The sequence below is a fragment of the Symphalangus syndactylus genome, chromosome 11 (assembly GCF_028878055.3).
Source record: "Symphalangus syndactylus isolate Jambi chromosome 11, NHGRI_mSymSyn1-v2.1_pri, whole genome shotgun sequence".
Classification (NCBI taxonomy): Eukaryota; Metazoa; Chordata; class Mammalia; order Primates; family Hylobatidae; genus Symphalangus; species Symphalangus syndactylus.
In genome coordinates, this window is record NC_072433.2 from 50,093,327 (window position 1) to 50,111,124 (window position 17,798).

Sequence of the window (17,798 nt, forward strand, 5' to 3'; positions counted from 1 at the left end):
CAGCCCTGGCATTCCTTTCCAGAAAAAAGATTCAGAGGATAGTCCATTATGCCGATGCTGTTGCCTTGAAACATAAATACTCACTCACTGTGGAACTGTTTGTTATGAGGAATGCGCGGGCTGGAGAGAAGTGAGACATAAAATCATTATTTCATGCAGAAAGACATTGCCAAAGGGATAGAATTACTATATCAATTCTGTCCTTCAGCCCCCAGCTCATCTCTCTGCATAATGACTTAGTCACAGAATGTATTGTTGGCAACATTTTGGGATATTTCCACTATGATTTTTGCAGAAGTGGAATAATCTAAGACTTCTCGTTTCATTTCCTTTCCGTCTAACTCTCTCTTTTTCAGCTTTCGTCTGATAAGGAGTTGGAAGGTTCTGGTAGGGAGTGTGAAGCAGAACTGAACGAAAAGAGTTAAAACCACAATATCTCAACTTGGTTTGTTGTTTGCTATCCCTATGCCTCATTGCCTCACTTCGAAAGATTTATAGGCTAATTGCATCAGGTGCCGAGAGTTGTTACGTGGAAGAGGAATTTCCGTCATGGTCTGGCATGATCATGATTATCTAATGTGGTTCTACAATTCCTTTTAAATTAACAACAACTCTTACTAACACATGTTGAACACCTGGTGTGCTGCCAGCTGCTCTGAGAGCTTTAGATTTATCATTTACCCCTCACAGGGTCCGTGAGAAGTAGCAGTGAACACGTCCAGTTTAAAGATGAGCAATGGAAGTTCAGAGAGGTGAACTAATTTCCCCAATATTACAAAGCCATGGAATAGAAATAGCTATAATTGTTGTTAAGGAGGACACAAAATATTCAAGATCTACAAAAATTGTCACAAATATTTACTGAGTGTTCATACAAGTGGAATTGAGAAAACAGAGGCATTATGTTTTTATTTGGAAGAAGAATATTTTAAAAATATTAACTCTCCTAATTTATAGGTGTAAATTATTTTAATTAAACTAGCAATTATTATGACTTGACAAAATAATTCTTAAATTTTAAAAATAAACAATCTGGAGTAGCTAGAAAAATGTTAATAAGTAAGAATAATGCATATTAATATATAAATACATTAATGTACTAATGTAATAATATGCTAATGAAAATATACTAACAACTCGTACTATCGATAAAATTAATATATTTATTAAACAGTGTGGGAATGGATAGCTTGATCAAAGAAAAAGTAGAGCTAGCCCAGGAAGAGATCAAAACATATAAAAATGTAAACTATAAAAAAATGACATTTCACATCCATAGAAAAAGGAAAAGTCAGTCAATATATAGTCTTAAAGCAGGTCACTATTTATTTATAAAAATAATAACAGTAAGAGAAAATGAAAAAAGCTAAATAGTTACTTGAATACATAAAACAATAAAAGAGAGAAGGTGAAAAAAAGCATTATAATGTCAAATGTAAAAGAAAGGAAGGAAGACAGAAATCTTAATATGAGCAAAGTTGGTTTAGATAAGACTTCCTAAAGGATAACTCAAAAGAAAAAAATAAAGAAGTATATTGATATGTTTGGTTTACTTTAAATATTCCTTAAGTGGGTATATATCTATATATATGAAAAAATACATATTTTTACGTAAAATATACATAATATATAAATTATATTAAAAATATGAAAATATATATGAAATCCTATATATGAAAATATATACTTTTTCATATATAGATACTCATTTACATATAGTGATATGTATCACTCATATATATGAGATCTAAATATATATACTTATATATAAATACTTATTTATAATCTAAATCTAAATATATATACACTTATATATAAATATTTATTGCTAAATATATATAAGTATATATTTAGATCTCTTACATAGATATACACACCCATCTCTATATATCAACATATATGTATATATTACATATACATCTCATCTCATATATATCTCATATGTAATACATATACACGTATATATCAACATATATTAATGTACATATTACATATATACATATACAAATAATATATATCTCATATATACACAAATGTATATATTATGTATATATTCAAAACACCATAAGCAAAACTGAAAAGCCTATTCCAAACTATGAAAAAATATTTGTAAACTATAAAACAGAAATTGGATATTAAATTTTTTAAATACTTATGTTTATTCTATTTCTATTTGTGTATCAGAAATAGAATATTTAAAATATGCAGAGCTCTTACAAATCAATAAAAAGTATATATGTTTTGATAGAAAAATAGGCAAAGGGTAGGAACTAGCTATTTACAGAAAAAAATACAAAAACTCAATAAACTTAAGAAATGTGTTAGAGCCCTAGCAATTAAAAAACTTTGAAACACTTTTGTGACATACGTTGCACCCATTAACTTGAGAGTGAATGAAAGAGTTATTGTTGATGGGTGTGTGGGCCAAATGGCGTGCCCATACAATACTGAAAACGGGGTAGGAGCGAGTAATTGCTGTAACATTTTTAGTTTTTGAAGACATTACAACTTTATATATCAAAAGTCTTATAAAACATGCATAGCACTTGACTTAGTAATAAACATCTGCATACTGCAACCCAATGATTCTCCTTCTAGAAAATGTATTCTGAATAAGCAATCAGGGATGTATTAAAAAATGTATGTAGATATCTCTGGGTAAAGATGGAAATATTCACATCAGCCTGTGGTAGGCAGCTTCTGACATAGCTCTTAACTACCCTGTCTTCTGGTATTCACACCCTTGTGTTATTCCACTAGGTGTGGGCTGCACCTAGTGACTTGCTTCTATAACAAATAGAATGTGGCAAATAGATGGAATGTCATTTCTGTGCTCAGGTTAGAAAGACTGACTTTTGTCTTGTGTCCTCTTTCCCTCCCTCCCTCCTCACTGACCCATCTGTCCCTCTGTCTCGTCCTTTCATTTGCTTGCTCTGATGAAGCAAGCTGCCAGGCTGCAAGCTTGCCTATGGAGGAGACCACATGGCAAAGACCCAAAAGAGGTCTTTAGTCAACAGTCAGTGAGGAACTGAGACACTCACCCCAACAACCTACAAAGAACTGAATTCTGCCAGCAACCGCATGCATGGTCTAAGAATTGGACCCTTCCCAGTCAAGCCTTGAGATGAGACTACAGCCTGGACACCTTGATTACAGCCTCCCTAGCAGAGACTCAGAGCCAGAAGACCCAGACAAGCCACACCCAGATTCTTGACCACAGAAACTGAGAGAGAATAAATGTTTTAGGCCACTAAGTTGTGGGGTAACTTGTTACACAGCAATAGATAGCTAACAGATAGCTTTATTTATAATAATACAAAATTGGGCAAAATAAAATGTTCAGTAAAAAGAGATCAAGGAAATTCTGGAGGATCTAGATAATGGTATTCTGTGATAATATTAAAATATTACCTTAAATACTATTTATTGCTAAAGGAAAAATTTTATGACATATGGCAAGGGAAAAAGCAAGTACCAAATAGTGAAGTTTTGCTCTTGTTGCCCAGGCTGGAGTGCAATGGCGCGATCTCGGCTCACTGCAATCTCCTCCTCTTGGGTTCAAGTGATTGATTCTCCTGCCTTAGCCTCCTGAGTAACTGGAATTACAGGCCGGGTGCCTCACTAATTTTGTATTTTTAGCAGAGATGGGGTTTCTCCATGTTGGTCAGGCTGGTCTCGAACTCCCCACCCACCTCGGCCACCCAAAGTGCTGGGATTACAGGCGTGAGCCACTGCGCCCAGCCTATGGCACTATTTTTGTAAATTAAATAAACTCATATGAATGAAAGGCTACTGATAAAACAAACTTTTCTTCCTTATCTCTTTTGGGAAGACTTTCTTTTAAAATAATACATCTGTAGGTGGCTGGAGACAACAAGAGCCTGAAACAGTGGATCTCTCACTCATTCCTCCATTTTCATTGGACAAGCCATTGAGATAAAGTGGCCAACAAAACAAAGTCCCTGTCTTCATGAATCTTACAGTTTAGAGGGAAATAAAATTAATCAATCCATCTACAACATACAGCCAGGAAGTCAGGAAGTGGTAAGTCTATACAGTGGAATAAGGGAATACAAAATAAGGAAAGGTGCTGTTTTATATAGGGGAGTTGGAAGATACTGAGATAATGTTTGTGCAGAGACTAGAGTGAAGCGAGAATGACCCACCCGAATATCTCCAGGAGGTGATTTTAAAGTGATAAGAACAGCAGGTCAGGCATGGTGGCTCACACCTGTAATCCCAGCACTTTGGGAGAACAAGGCTGGAGGACTGCTTGAGTCCAGGAGTTTGAGACCAGCCTGGGCAACACGGCAAAACCCCGTCTCTACAAAAAATACAAAAATTAGCCAGTCGTGGTGGCACACACCTGTGGTCCCAGCTACTTGGGAGGCTGAAGTAGGAAGATTACATGAGCCTAGGAGGTCAAGGCTGCAGTAGGCTGTGATCACACCACTGTACTCCAGCCTAAGCAACAGAGCTTGACCTTGTCTCGTAAAAACAAACAAACAATCAAAAACAGCAAAGGCCCTGTGGCAGAATTATGCCCCTAAAATGCAAACTTGGTTTTGCTACAATAGCATACAGATTTCACAATCCCAAGCCACGAAGAAAAGCTACAGAGGCCATTGAGAGAAGCTGATCAGACAATTTCTAAGACCCATATTTTCCTAAACTCCCAACTGCTTTTAATCTCTTCTTCTCCACCAGGCTCAATGTCACTGCAGGCAATTTTGACCAGCAGGAGTTTATCATTGGCAGCTGGGACCTGGAGTCATTACTGTGTACTAAAGCATGAACACAACCTTCACAGCTTCTCCCACTCACGTGAGTTTATTGGATGTCTCTACTGCAGTGGATGCTGGGTGATCTAGTCCCATAGAAGGAGATCAATATTCTCCCACAGGTGATTATTGATCACTGTATGGAACTGGACTTTTAAGTCATTCTGTCTGTCCTGCACTTGACTAGCCCAATGGCCAAGCTCGTCTCTCTGAATCCAAGTCTACTCAATACTGGCCATTTATTGAGCGTTCGTTCTGTGCTGGTTCCTGGGATGACAGCATTGTAGACATCAGCCACGTAATCCTCTCTGCAGATGTGTGAGGCTGTGACCACAAGATAACTGAGGCCCTGTGCAGTTTGAACTCATTTGGTGTCATGAGCTCATGAAGTGTCAGGACAAAGATATGAATCCGGATATGCTCAATTTTAGAACATTTTACCTGTCTTTCCCCCAAAAAGTCACATTTTGCTTTGCTTCTTTTTTTTCCTTCCTCCTTCATATCTCAGGGTCTGATTTTAGTCTTCTGCCACCTGGCTGCTTCTCAGTGTTTGTTACTGTGCCCGGGTAGAACTGTTTCTTGACCCATACAACCCTGCAATTCCCACAGTGCTGGCCTCTCAAATGGAATTTGCCTCCCAACCTGGAACTCACTCAGGCCTTGCCTTTCTTCCTCCCCCTATGGAATTGCTGTGCTATGAAATAATAGTGGTGAGTTGTGCAGCAAACTGTAAAGTGACAAATATGTAAGTGTGATCCTATGGATGATGTGGAACACTTAGGACTTCTGGCCTGGGCTGCTTTTTACAGCTTCTTGTTTAGTGCACAACCTGTGCAGCCATATGAGGCAGCCCTGCCTCTCCTATTGTAGGTTTGGGAGCCTAAAATCCAAGTTATAACCTGGAATGTTTCTTGTTTTGTTTTGTCTTCTAAAATGATCCTCAAGTCTCACTCTCAGACTCAGAGAATGAAAACTGGAGAACAGAATTGGGAATCTCTACTTTTAATAAATATTGCAAGGAAATTTCAATAAATTTTATGTGCCTAAAAGGAAATTTCTTGAAAATGTCTATGGTCAAAAATTTCCTTTGCCTCAATGGGTTATGTCTATAGCACCATTCAGGTGATGAGACTGCTGGGACCCAGGCTCCAAAGCTAGTTTTTCAGGAGTTAAATTGTCCAGTGTCTCCTCTCTCCTCCAGCCTTCATTGCAGACTGGATGAACCACAGAGGATGAGAGTCCAAGCTCAGTTAGTGAATCTGTAGGAAGGTCACGTGAGGGTGCTCAGAACTTTTGCCATTAAGGGATGACCACTGAGTAGTCTGTTGGCTTTAACCTTAAGCTGATCTTGTTCCTGAGCCCAGCCAGACCTTGATTTAAATCATCCATGTTACTTGGAGACTGTATTTGATGGCTAGGGCTGTGTTATGGGCTAATTTGTGTTCCCCCAAAATTCATGTACTAACACCCATGATAACCTCAGAATATGACTATATTCGGAGATAGGGCCTGGAAAGAGATGGTTAAGTTAAAATAAGGTCTTGAGTCTCCAAAATTCATGTGTTGAAGTCCTAACACCCATAATAACCTCAGAATGGGACTATATTCAGAGATAGGGCCTGGAAAGAGATGATCAGGTTAAAATGAGAGCTTGAGGGTAGGGCCCAAATACAATCTGACAAGTGTTTTTTGTTTTGTTCCATTTTGTTTTTTGAGATGGAGTTTCGCTCTTGTTGCCCAGGTTGGAGTGCAGTGGCGCCATCTCGGCTCACTGCAACCTCCGCTGACTGCAACCTCCGCCTCCCAGGTTCAAGCAATTCTCCTGCCTCAGCCTCTTCAGTGTCTGGGATTACAGGCATGAGCCACTACGCCCGGCTAATTTTGTATTTTTAGTAGAGATGGGGTTTCACCATATTGGTCAGGCTGGTCTTGAACTATGGACCTCAGGTGATCCACCCACCTTGGCCTCCCAAAGTGCTGGGATTACATGTGCGAGCCACCGCGCCTGGCCCGGTGTCCTTTTAAGAAGAGGAAAAGATGCCAGGGATCTGTGTGCACAGAGAAATAACCTTGACATGAGGCAGCAAGAGGGTGCTCATCTGCAAGCCAAGGAAAGAAGCCTCAGAGGAAACCAACCCTGCCAAGACCTTGATCTTGCACTTCCAGCCTCCAGAACTGAGATCATAGTTATCTGCTTCTTGAGTTACCCAGTCTGTGGCATTTTGTTATGAAAACCCTAACAGATGAATACAGGTTGCCGTCACAAAATACCACAGAGATTTGATGGCTGAAATAACAGAAATGTATTGTCTCACAGTTCTGGAGGCTGGAAGTCTGAGATCAAGGTGCCAGCAGGGATGGTTTCTTCTGAGGCCTCTCTTCTTGGCATGCAGACAGCTGTCGGCTCCCTGTCTCTTCCCTTCATCCTCTCTCTCTGTGTCTGGGTCTTAATCTCCCCTTCTTATAAAGACAACAGTCACATTGGATTAGAGGCCACCCCAATGACCTCATTCTAACTTAATTACCTCTTTAGAGGCCCTTTTTCTAAATACAATCACATTTTGAGGTGCTGGGGGTTAGAATTTCATAATATTTGTGGGGACACAATTCAGACCATAACATAGGCCAGGCTTGTCCAACCAGAGGCCCGCAGGCCCAGAATAGCTTTGAATGGGGCCCAACACAAACTCATAAACTTTCTTAAAACATTATGAGATTTTGGCTGGGTGTAGTGGCTCATGCCTGTAATCCCAGCACTTTGGGAGGTCAAGGTGGGTGGATTACTTGAGGTCAGGAGTCAGGAGTTTGAGATCAGCCCCGTCAACATGGTGAAACCCCATCTCTATTAAAAATACAAAAATTAGCTGGGCCTGGTGGTGTGTGCCTGTAGTGCCAGCTATTTGGGAGGCTGAGGCACAAGAATCGCTTGAACCTGGGAGGCAGAGGTTGCAGTGAGCCACTGCACTCCAGCCTGGGTGACAGAGTGAGACTCTGTCTCAAAAAGAAAAAAAAAAATTATGAAATCCTTTTGTCTTTTTTATTTTTATTTTTAGCTTATCAGCTATTGTTGGTGTTAGTGTATATTATGTGTGGCCCAAGACTCTTCTTCTTCTAATGTGACCGAAGGAAGCCAAAAGATTGGACACCCCTGACATGGGCTTTAAGAAAGGTTAAGCTGAGAGAAGAGACCTGGTTTCTCTGGAGAATGTTCTTCAGGTTAAACACTATGCTTGACACATCTAATTCCTACAAATGAACCGGGGAAAAGGTGAGAAACTGAGGCCTGGAGATTAAACATCCAGTCATCTCCCCAGGTGGGAAGGAGCGGGCGAAGGGGTATGAATTTCTTCACAATGTAGCCCAGGGCCACCTAATCAGCCTCTTTTCTAGCCATTTACAGCTCCCAACCTGAACCAATTTTGACAGAATTGGCCAAAATTGTGATCCTAATGGAGCCAAGCTCTTAGGCCTGTTGTGGCATGAGGTTACTTGTGCAGAGCACTTAGCAAAATGCTCAGAGTTGGCGAAGGCTCTAAGTAGTGATGGCTTTTCTCATCATGATGATTATGTTTACACCTTGAAAACTTTAAGTGCAAGAAAAAGAGGTTATCAAATTGGTGATGTTACCATCTGATTCTAGGTACCCAGGCCAACACCCAGACACTGGACTGGGGATGTTTTCACACACATTAGTACCCCTGGGAAGAAAGCATTATTATTTTCCTCTGTGTTGAACTAGGTGCTCTTGCTGTTGCTAACCCTGTGGGAGGCCCAGAAGAAATTGAAAACTGAAGGTTTATGAGTACACCCCAGTGGGCTCATTTAAATGGAACTAACCACCAGCCTCCACCATCTCCCTGCCCTCTCCACCCTCGCACACCACCCAACTGAAATTCCAGGGTGCCCACGGTGCTGTTGCTCTGTGAATTCACATCCCTGGGAATGATAACTCACGTTAAGAGTCTTCCCATCCAAAGACACAAGTCTTTACCCTCTGCCGCACCTAGAATTCTTCTTCAAATTTTCACTGGTCAAAGATTCTTGGTCTTGAAAGGTCAGGCTTACAGCTCTGTTCCAGGGGTCTGCTCCAAGTCCCCTAAAAATCTTCAGTATTAAGGGGAAGAGGAGACACGTCTAATAATTGTTAGGCCTATGATGGACCCTTCACACACCATATTCTTTATTGCTCCTAACTAGTGTATGAAGAGGCAGTCTGGTAGCCATAACTTTACAGTTGAAAAAACTGAGGCATAGAGAAGTTCAGTAACTTACCAAGGATCCCTGGTCACTAAGGGAAACATTGAGACCAGACTGACTTCTAAACACCTACTATCAACCAATGCCTTCTAACCAACCACTGATATGGCCCAGCACATCAGTCATACACATATACAGTTGGCCCTTGAACAACACGGGTCTGAACCGCACAGATCAACTTATATGCACATTTTCTCCCACTTCTGCCACCCCAGAGACAGCAAGACCAACCCCTTCTCTTCTTCCTCCTCCTCCTCAGCCCGCTCAGTGTGAAGATAATGAGGATGAAGACCTTTATGATGATCCACTTCCACTTAAGGAATACTAAATATATTTTCTCTTCCTTATGATTTTCTTAATAACATTTTCTTTCTTCTAGCTTACTTTACTGTAAGACAAAGTTAGTTCTCTAGCTTTATTATACAGTATATAACACATATAACATTACAAAACGTGTTAATCAATGTTTATGCTATCGGTAATGCTTCCAGTCAACGGTAGGCTGTTGGCAGTTATGTTTTTGGGAAGTCAAAAGTTATGCTTGGATTTTTGACTGCACAGGGAGTCACTGCCCCAACCCCTGTGTTATTCAAGGGTCTAGTCTATATGATTCCTAAGCTTCCAGTGAATTTTACTGATAAAGGAACTGAGTGTTTTGGTGGCTTTCCAAGGACAGTTGGCTTCCAAGGCAGAGTTCGGTTCAGAAACTAGATTTTCTAACTCTAACAGTCCAAAAGTCCAATCAAGGGTCATTTATTTCTTCAACAAAAATAGATTGAGCACCTGCTATGCACCAGGTAATCTAGGCAGTGGAAATTTGGTGCCATCCCTGCCTTTTTGGTGGGTAGCGATGGATGATTAGCAATAAACATAAAAAGTAAATAATCTACATATAGTATGTTAAAGTTAAAAGGTATGTTAAAATGGGAAACATGAAACAGAATAAAGAGGCTTTGAAGGGCTAGAAAAGAAGCTACAGTATGAAATGCATGAGAAGGTGAACTTTGAAGGCAGTAAAGGAATGAGGCTGCAGCTATCTGGGAGAAGAGCATTCCAGACAGAGGCAAGAGAGTGGTAACACTGAGGCAGAAGCAGACTGGCATGTCTGGGGACAGCAAGGATGTCTGTATCAGGAAAGCAAAGAGAACTGCGACTGTAAAAGAGTGGAAGGAGAGGACGTCAGACAGGAGGACAAGTTGTGAAAACCATTAGTCATGGGAACCATTGCAAGGAGTTTGGCTTTCTAATACAAGAAACACAGGAAAACCCATAGTCAGAGACTCAGTTGCTTGCATGGGCCAAGCAAGTAATGTTATGAGCAGTGTGCTCAGAAGGGACTGGGACACAGATGTGCCTGCCTCATCTGAACTGGCACAGATGTGCTTGCTTCATCCTCCTGCTCATCTCTATTGTCCCCAAAAGAGAAGGCAGAGCCAATGAGACCTGATCTACCTTTTTATTTATTTTTTAAATTTAATTTAATTTTTATTTTTAGAGACAGGGTTTCACTCTGTTGCCCAGGCTGGAGTGCAGTGGTGCAAACACTGCTCACCACAGCCTCGAGCTCCTGGGCTTAAGCAATCCTCGTGTCTCAGCTTCCTGAGTAGCTGAGACTACAGGCATGTGTCACCACCTCGGCTAATTTATGTTTTGTTTTGTTTTATTTTATTTATTTTTGTAGAGATAGGGTCTTGCTATTTTCCCAGGCTAATCTTGAACTCCTGGCCTCAAGCAGTCTTCCCTTCTCAGCCACCCACAGTGCAGGGATTATAGGTGTGAACCACTGTGCCTGGCCCTGACCTACTTTTCTAGAGGAGCCAGGAACCTGGATTTTCACATGAAGCCTCCTGATTTTTTTAAAAGAAACATTAGCAATGAATTCCATTCTATCAAAGCATTATGCCTACCCCTTCCCCCAACCAATGCCTCCGATTATAGAATTGTGACAAATGGACCCAGTTTGAGTCCTTTGCATTATACCATGTTGTCCTGAGGTCCTAAAATCATCAGGCCTATTTGATATATTGTGGAACATTAAGAAGAACCAGGCCATTATCTGCATCACTTGTATTCAAACATGAGAATTAACCTCTGTTAGTGCAACACCTCTTTGTGTTGCAATGATCTGTGCCTGTGTCTGTTTTCTTTACTAAATTGTGAGCTCGCCAAGGCCAGGGACTGAATATTCCTCGGTTTTGACCTCCCAGCAGAAGGCTACACACATAGTAGGCGTTCAGTAATTGTTTATTGAATAAAGTGATGATGGCGACTTTGTAAAAATAAAAAAGTCTGCATATGTATTAGGGCTGGAAGGAAAAGAAAAGGTACAAAAATAAAATTTGGGTTGTGTTAAAGGTTGGTATTTAGAGCAGTCATTTTCCTGTTTTGCAAACTTCCCATACTGTTATTATATTGATTTCATAATTTTAATGGGAGAAAAATGTTATAATAAAAAAATCAATTAATCTTCTCTGCCTGTCCTTTCATAGCTGTTTGCCCGGGAATGTAGACCCTGCTGGGGAAAATTCACTACAACATTCTACCTGCTGGCCCCAAGCACTTACAACACAGAGCTCGCAACCAAGGCATTTACAACTAGATATTATGGTTACCTTTGGGAATTTGCATGCTCTCATTGCATTATTAAAACCAAATATCTCTCCTGAACCAAGAGCTAGGTCAGCCCAGCCCAGAATTTCCAGGCTCTTTCTGGAAAAAAAAAAAAAAAAAAAAAAAAGTTATGTTTAACAAATGGTGGGGGTTCTGCAGTAAGAATCAATAAAAAGAGAAGCAGTGCCTGGGTTAAGAGACAAAAGGGATGACAGGTTGGCCTTACAGATCGTCGTGGGTGATTCAAGCAATGATGCATCTATGATGGAACATCTAAGTTTTAATTCCAGAATGATGTGGGAAGTCCAACTCAGCAGCTAAGGCCTGGCACAATGGAAGCCAAGTAATAATCAAACACACTGGGGGTCAGATGCACAGTAAGCATACGTCCACCCTTCTCCAAGTCTACCACTCCATACAGTCCCACCCATCGGGAAAATGATGTGAGTTGGGTTTTTGTAAATGTCGCCATACTAGGCAAATGCCCTATGCATGGCAAATGCCTTATGCATGAACATGTGGACTCTGATGCAAGAACACAGGACTGGTGTACTGGGAAGGGAAACTGATCAGTCCTAACTGGGAGCACCTATAATGAAGTTCCATCCTGTGGATTGAGTCAAGTAGAGAGGAGAATGAAACCAATTTGCAATGATGGATTCTGGTACCTAAGACCCATTTCTATATTGCTCCAGGATCTGACTAAAGGGAAGAAAGAAAGGAAGTGTTAGCCAAATGAGAAGTTAACCATCAACTTTATAATACTCAAACCCTCTCCTTGACCCCATCCCTCACAGAAGAAGGCCATCTGAAGAGCATGGTTTGGAACTGACTCTAGAATGGTGGTTTCCAATTCTACCCACTATGTTTTGGGGCCATGTTGTTCTGTAGAGCAGCCCCAGAGTTGACCCAAAAATGAATGGAAAGAAGCCAGAACACAGTTGATATCTCCACCTTCAGTTCTTCTAAGAACAGACTGGTCCAGAAGAGCTAGAGACCGTGGTATACATGAACAGTGACCACATTCACCAGCAAATGCTGCCCAATAGATAGTATAGCATGTTCTCATCAATTTCATGGCTACCCCATCTCACTTGGGGAAAAACAAAATAGACAAGTGGAAGCTCCCTTTTCATGTTTTCTTAAAAGGTTAGAAATATTGACAAAAGCTTTCTTTTTGATACAGAGTCTCGCTCTGTCAACCAGGCTGGAGTGCAACAGTGCAATCTCGGTTCACTGCAACCTCTGTCTCCCGGGTTCTAAGCAATTCTCCTGTCTTGGCCTCCCATAGCTGGGATTACAGGCACGCGTCACCATGCCTGGCTAATTTTGTATTTCTAGCAGAGACAGGGTTTCACCATATTGGCCAGGCTGGTCTCGAACTCCTGACCTCAGGTGATCCACCCGCCTTGGCCTCCGAAGTGCTGGGATTACAGGCATGAGCCACTATGCCCGGCCAAAGCTTTCATTTTTATGGAAACACAAAAGTAGAGAGGAACATACCTACTGCGGATCAGATACTGTGCTCTGTGCTAAACATGAAAGCTATCTATCACTGATGGAGCCTCTCCAGTGTTCTAGGCACCTTTTATTATATTTATTCATTTAATCCTCCCAATAATCTTATGAAGCCACTCAGATGCGATGAGCAAGTGAGGCACAGTGAAGTTACATGATATGGCTCCTAAGTGGCAGAGTCAGGCTGAGAGCCCGGAGGTTTCACATCAGAGTGTGTATTCTAACCTCTGCGTCAGAGCTGAGGCATGCCAACCTCACATCAGCCCCCTGTCCCTGTTTGACAGGTGAGGAATGTGCGGTTTGCCTATGGTTTCTGGGTGCAGAACCCGGGCCTGGCTGAACCCACAGCATGTCCAATTGTACCATGAAATGAGTGCTGTAAACGAGCAGTTATAAAGACCCCAGAGCCATGTGTCTAATTGGCAGGTAGAGGCTCACCAGAGAAGATCCCATGGTTAATGCCGATCCAAGGCATCGTGGCTCTGGCTTGCTACTTATTCCTAACTCCACTCAATGACAGGCATAGGAGACAGGGGGAAGACAGTGTGCTCCTCCTACCTCTCTGATCTGGGATGCCTGAGTCTGCAGCTGGGGATGGCTGCAGATGTGGCTGCTATCCTTGGCTGCAACATTAGGATCACTTGGAATACATTTTAAGAGAAAAATTTAAGCTCCCAATGTAGTTAGTCTGAAATGAGGCCCTGACATATAGGTTTTTCTTTTTTTTTTAAAGTTCCCAGGTGATTCTGATGTGTAGCAATGGTCATTAAACAGTAGGCAAGGAAACACATCTTGAACTGACAATTATAATTAAAATCTCCTCCTAAACTAACCTTCATCTAAGACACCTGGGGCTTGGCTGGGCAATGACACTTAAAATGGAAACACTCTGCCATTATTTTTGGCTCTTGGTACTAATCCTGTGTCTGTCAGGAGGGTCTGGGGAGGGGGTTGTGGGTGAGGGCTGAACTTGAATGATGAGGCCACACAGATGGGACAAGAATCAGCAATGCACTGCCCTTGTTTGGTAAACACACCCAGTGCTTAATGGTGCCTGTAATTGATGCCTAAAGTTATTTAAAAGTAAATTTACTAGAAAATAATTAGCAATTTTATAGCTCACTACTTCCTAATTTTATGGATAAAATTTTTTTCCATGGTTTTATCAGGCACCACAATACAACACACTGTGAAATCATTTGCCCAAAATGTAGGTAAACATGGGTCCCGTAAAGAGGTAACTAATTTTGAAAAAAAAATTGTTTGCTTATGCAGTCTCACCGATTGGAATGTAGGCCTTTCTTCTTTCCCTTCACCACCATCGCCCCCCCAACTCTCGATCTTCAGATTGAATCTGCAATAAATTATCCTTAATCAACATCAAGGGAAATTTGTAGAAAGGCAGCTTGGGGATGGCTTAGCTCTCGCCTTGGGCTCTCTTAACCTTAGCAGTGGGAGCAGAGAAAAAAATTGTGTTCTCATTAGCCCCGATACGTCTTTCCTTAATGAGCTTGTAGAAATACTCATTACAACACATTAGCTCACCTCTCGCTCTCCCCACCCAGCTAGCCCAGAGGTACAGGAGAAATGGAGTAATAGAAATGAATTTACCAAACATTTTGCTGAAGTTTTACTCAAGCTCGAATGGCCCTTTCTGGGGCCCTCTATTCATGGCCAGTAGAGAAATGAGTTGCTCTTGTTTGCTGTACAGAGGCTTTCAGTGTCTTTTACAAACCTTCTATAGATGATAACCAGTGTCTGCATCTACGAAATGGGCATGATAATCTTTCCCCTGCTTGTTACTAAAGTTGTGATTTGTGAACCAGCAGCATCTGCATTCTTGAAAGCTTTTAGAAGTGCAGAATTTCAACCCTTATCTCAAAACTATTAAAAGAGAATCTCTAGGGGTATGGAGCAGATATTTGTGTTTTAATGCATTTTCAGGTAATTCTTATGCATGCTAGAGTTTGAGAACCAATGTCTTATGGGGATACTGTGAGCAGCCAATAAGAAAGCAAGTGAGAATATACCCTGGAAAGAAAATTGAAAGATGCTACTGAAATTCTGGATATTATTGTTTCTTTCTTTAAATATAAAAATTAAATATATAAAAATATAATATTTACAAATTTTTATATTTATATATAAATTTACATTTGTATTTTATATTTGTAATTATATATTACTATATATAATATATAAATTTATATATTATAAATGTATATTATAAATTTAAATTATAAATTTTATATTATATAAATGTTTATGTATTTATTTATATATTACATTTATATTATATATTACATTTATATTATATATTACTATATCATATAGTAATATATAATACATATGCAGTATATAAATTTATGTATTATATATATTTATATATTATATAGTAATAGTATATATTGCTATATATAATATATAAATTTTATGTATATGTATATATAAAATTTGTATAAATTTAAGGGGTACAACTGCAGTTTTATCACATGGATATATTGCATAGTGGTAAGGTCTGAGCTTGTAGTGTAACCATTAACCAAACATTGTACATTCTACCCATTGAGCAATTTCTCATCCCTCACCTCTCCCACTCCCCCATCTTTCTGAATTTCCAGTGTCCATTATTTCACACTCTATGTATATGTGTATGTATAGTGTATACACACACAATATATTGCGTGTGTATAGTGTATAGTGTATACACATGCAATATATTGTGTATATATGTGTATATATGTGTATATATGTGTATATAGTGTATACATACACAATATATTGTGTATATATGTGTATATTATGTATACATACAATATATTGTATGTACACACGCACACAAACACACCACATTTTCTGTATCCAATTATCTTTGGATGAACCCTTAGGTTAATTCCATATCTTTGTTATTGTGAATAGTGCTGCAATACACATACGAATGCAGGCATCTTTTATATATAATGATTTCTTTTCCTTTGGGTAGATACCCAGTAGTGGGATAGCTGGATTGAATGCCAGTTCTATTTTTTTTTTTTTTTTTTGAGACAGAGTCTCACTTTCTTCACCCAGGCTGGAGTGCGGTGGTGCAATCTTGGCTCACTACAACCTCCACCTCCCAGGTTCAAGCAATTCTTGTGCCTCAGCCTCCCAAGTAGCTGGCACGCACCACCATCCCAGCTACGAATACTAGTTCTATTTTTAATTCTATGAATTATAAACCTAGAAAACTCATTCTTTTGCTTCATCGAAACTCCCTATCTATATTATTAAATCATGAACCCTTTAGGGGCAGACACATATTGTAAAGCAGGTTGGTGTAAGAGTCTAAAAGCTTGTGGGGACTGGGGTAAAGTGGTGGCCTGCACCCTCCCTACAAGCAACTCCATAGATAAGCAACAGAATGGTGCAGGCCAGACACAATAGTTCTGCAAACTGAATTTGGTCTGAGGACTACCATTATGTACCATACAAATGTTTGGACTGCCCAACCCAAAATGTATCCCCAATATCCCTTGTATTTCTTAACTTCAATTTTTGAAATTATTGGAATTAATTGTTTCACAATCTGGTACACTCTAGTAATCTTCCTGAGTAACAGATTATTTGGGCCATTCTCCCATGGTCTAATAAAGCCATCTCTGATAAGATGTAGTCATTTCCCTCCGGGGTGATGTTCACTCTCTGGCCACCAAGTGCTTGGTAAGAGCAAGGATCCAGGGAGCATTAGCTAGAATAATGTCATCTGGGGGCCTCTTCCCAAGGTCATCGTTAGCAATGCTGGCAGTCCGTGAGAAATTGCCTCTCCGTTTGAATGCAATATACTGATGTAATGACTGTTTTAAAGGAAGAGAAGGAATTCTGCAAATGGAATGGGCTTTATCAAGAAGGTTGAGTAAGTTAAGTACTTTCAAGAAATTCCACTGGGCAAAAATGGCCAACAGCCTGTGCTGTCTGGATGGCAGAAGCTACTGGCTCTAAGTCCCCATCGTTCCTGCACACTCCCCACTTGGCTATATGCTATTCTCTGCCTGGGAGAAAGGGGGCAAAAGGAAACCAGGCTGGGTTGGAAAACTTCCTGAGACAGATGACTTAACTCTCTGTTCTGCAGAATGGGGTTCATAACCTAAATCAGAGTCAAATGACATCATGGATTGAAAAATGATTTATAAGCTTCAGGCTGCAAAGTTAAGTCAGTATCATAGCTCATCTGTGTCAGTCCAGCAATAGCTCCGTAAATCTCTTTCCTCCGTGGTGACAGAGAGTGGCTGGCTAGCATAATGGGCAAATGTCCCACTATGCACTTGAGATGGATGTAAAATCTCATCTCTGCTTACCTAGTGAAGACCAGAGAAGCCCCAGAGGGAGAAATGCTCAACTAGACCCTGGGATGGAGTCTTGACTCTGCCACGTCTTAGTTACGTAACCTTAATGTGACATCTTAACTCATGTGGTTCGCAGTTTCCTCACCTGTAAAATGGAATGACATTACAGCCTACCTCATAGAGTTGTTGGGTAAAATAGAGTTCAATCATCCACGCAGTATGTGATATTCTTCATTCACCTGGCTAATATTTACGGAGTGCTTACTTTAGGCCAAGCACTACTCTAGGAGCCCAGAATAGAGTGACACAC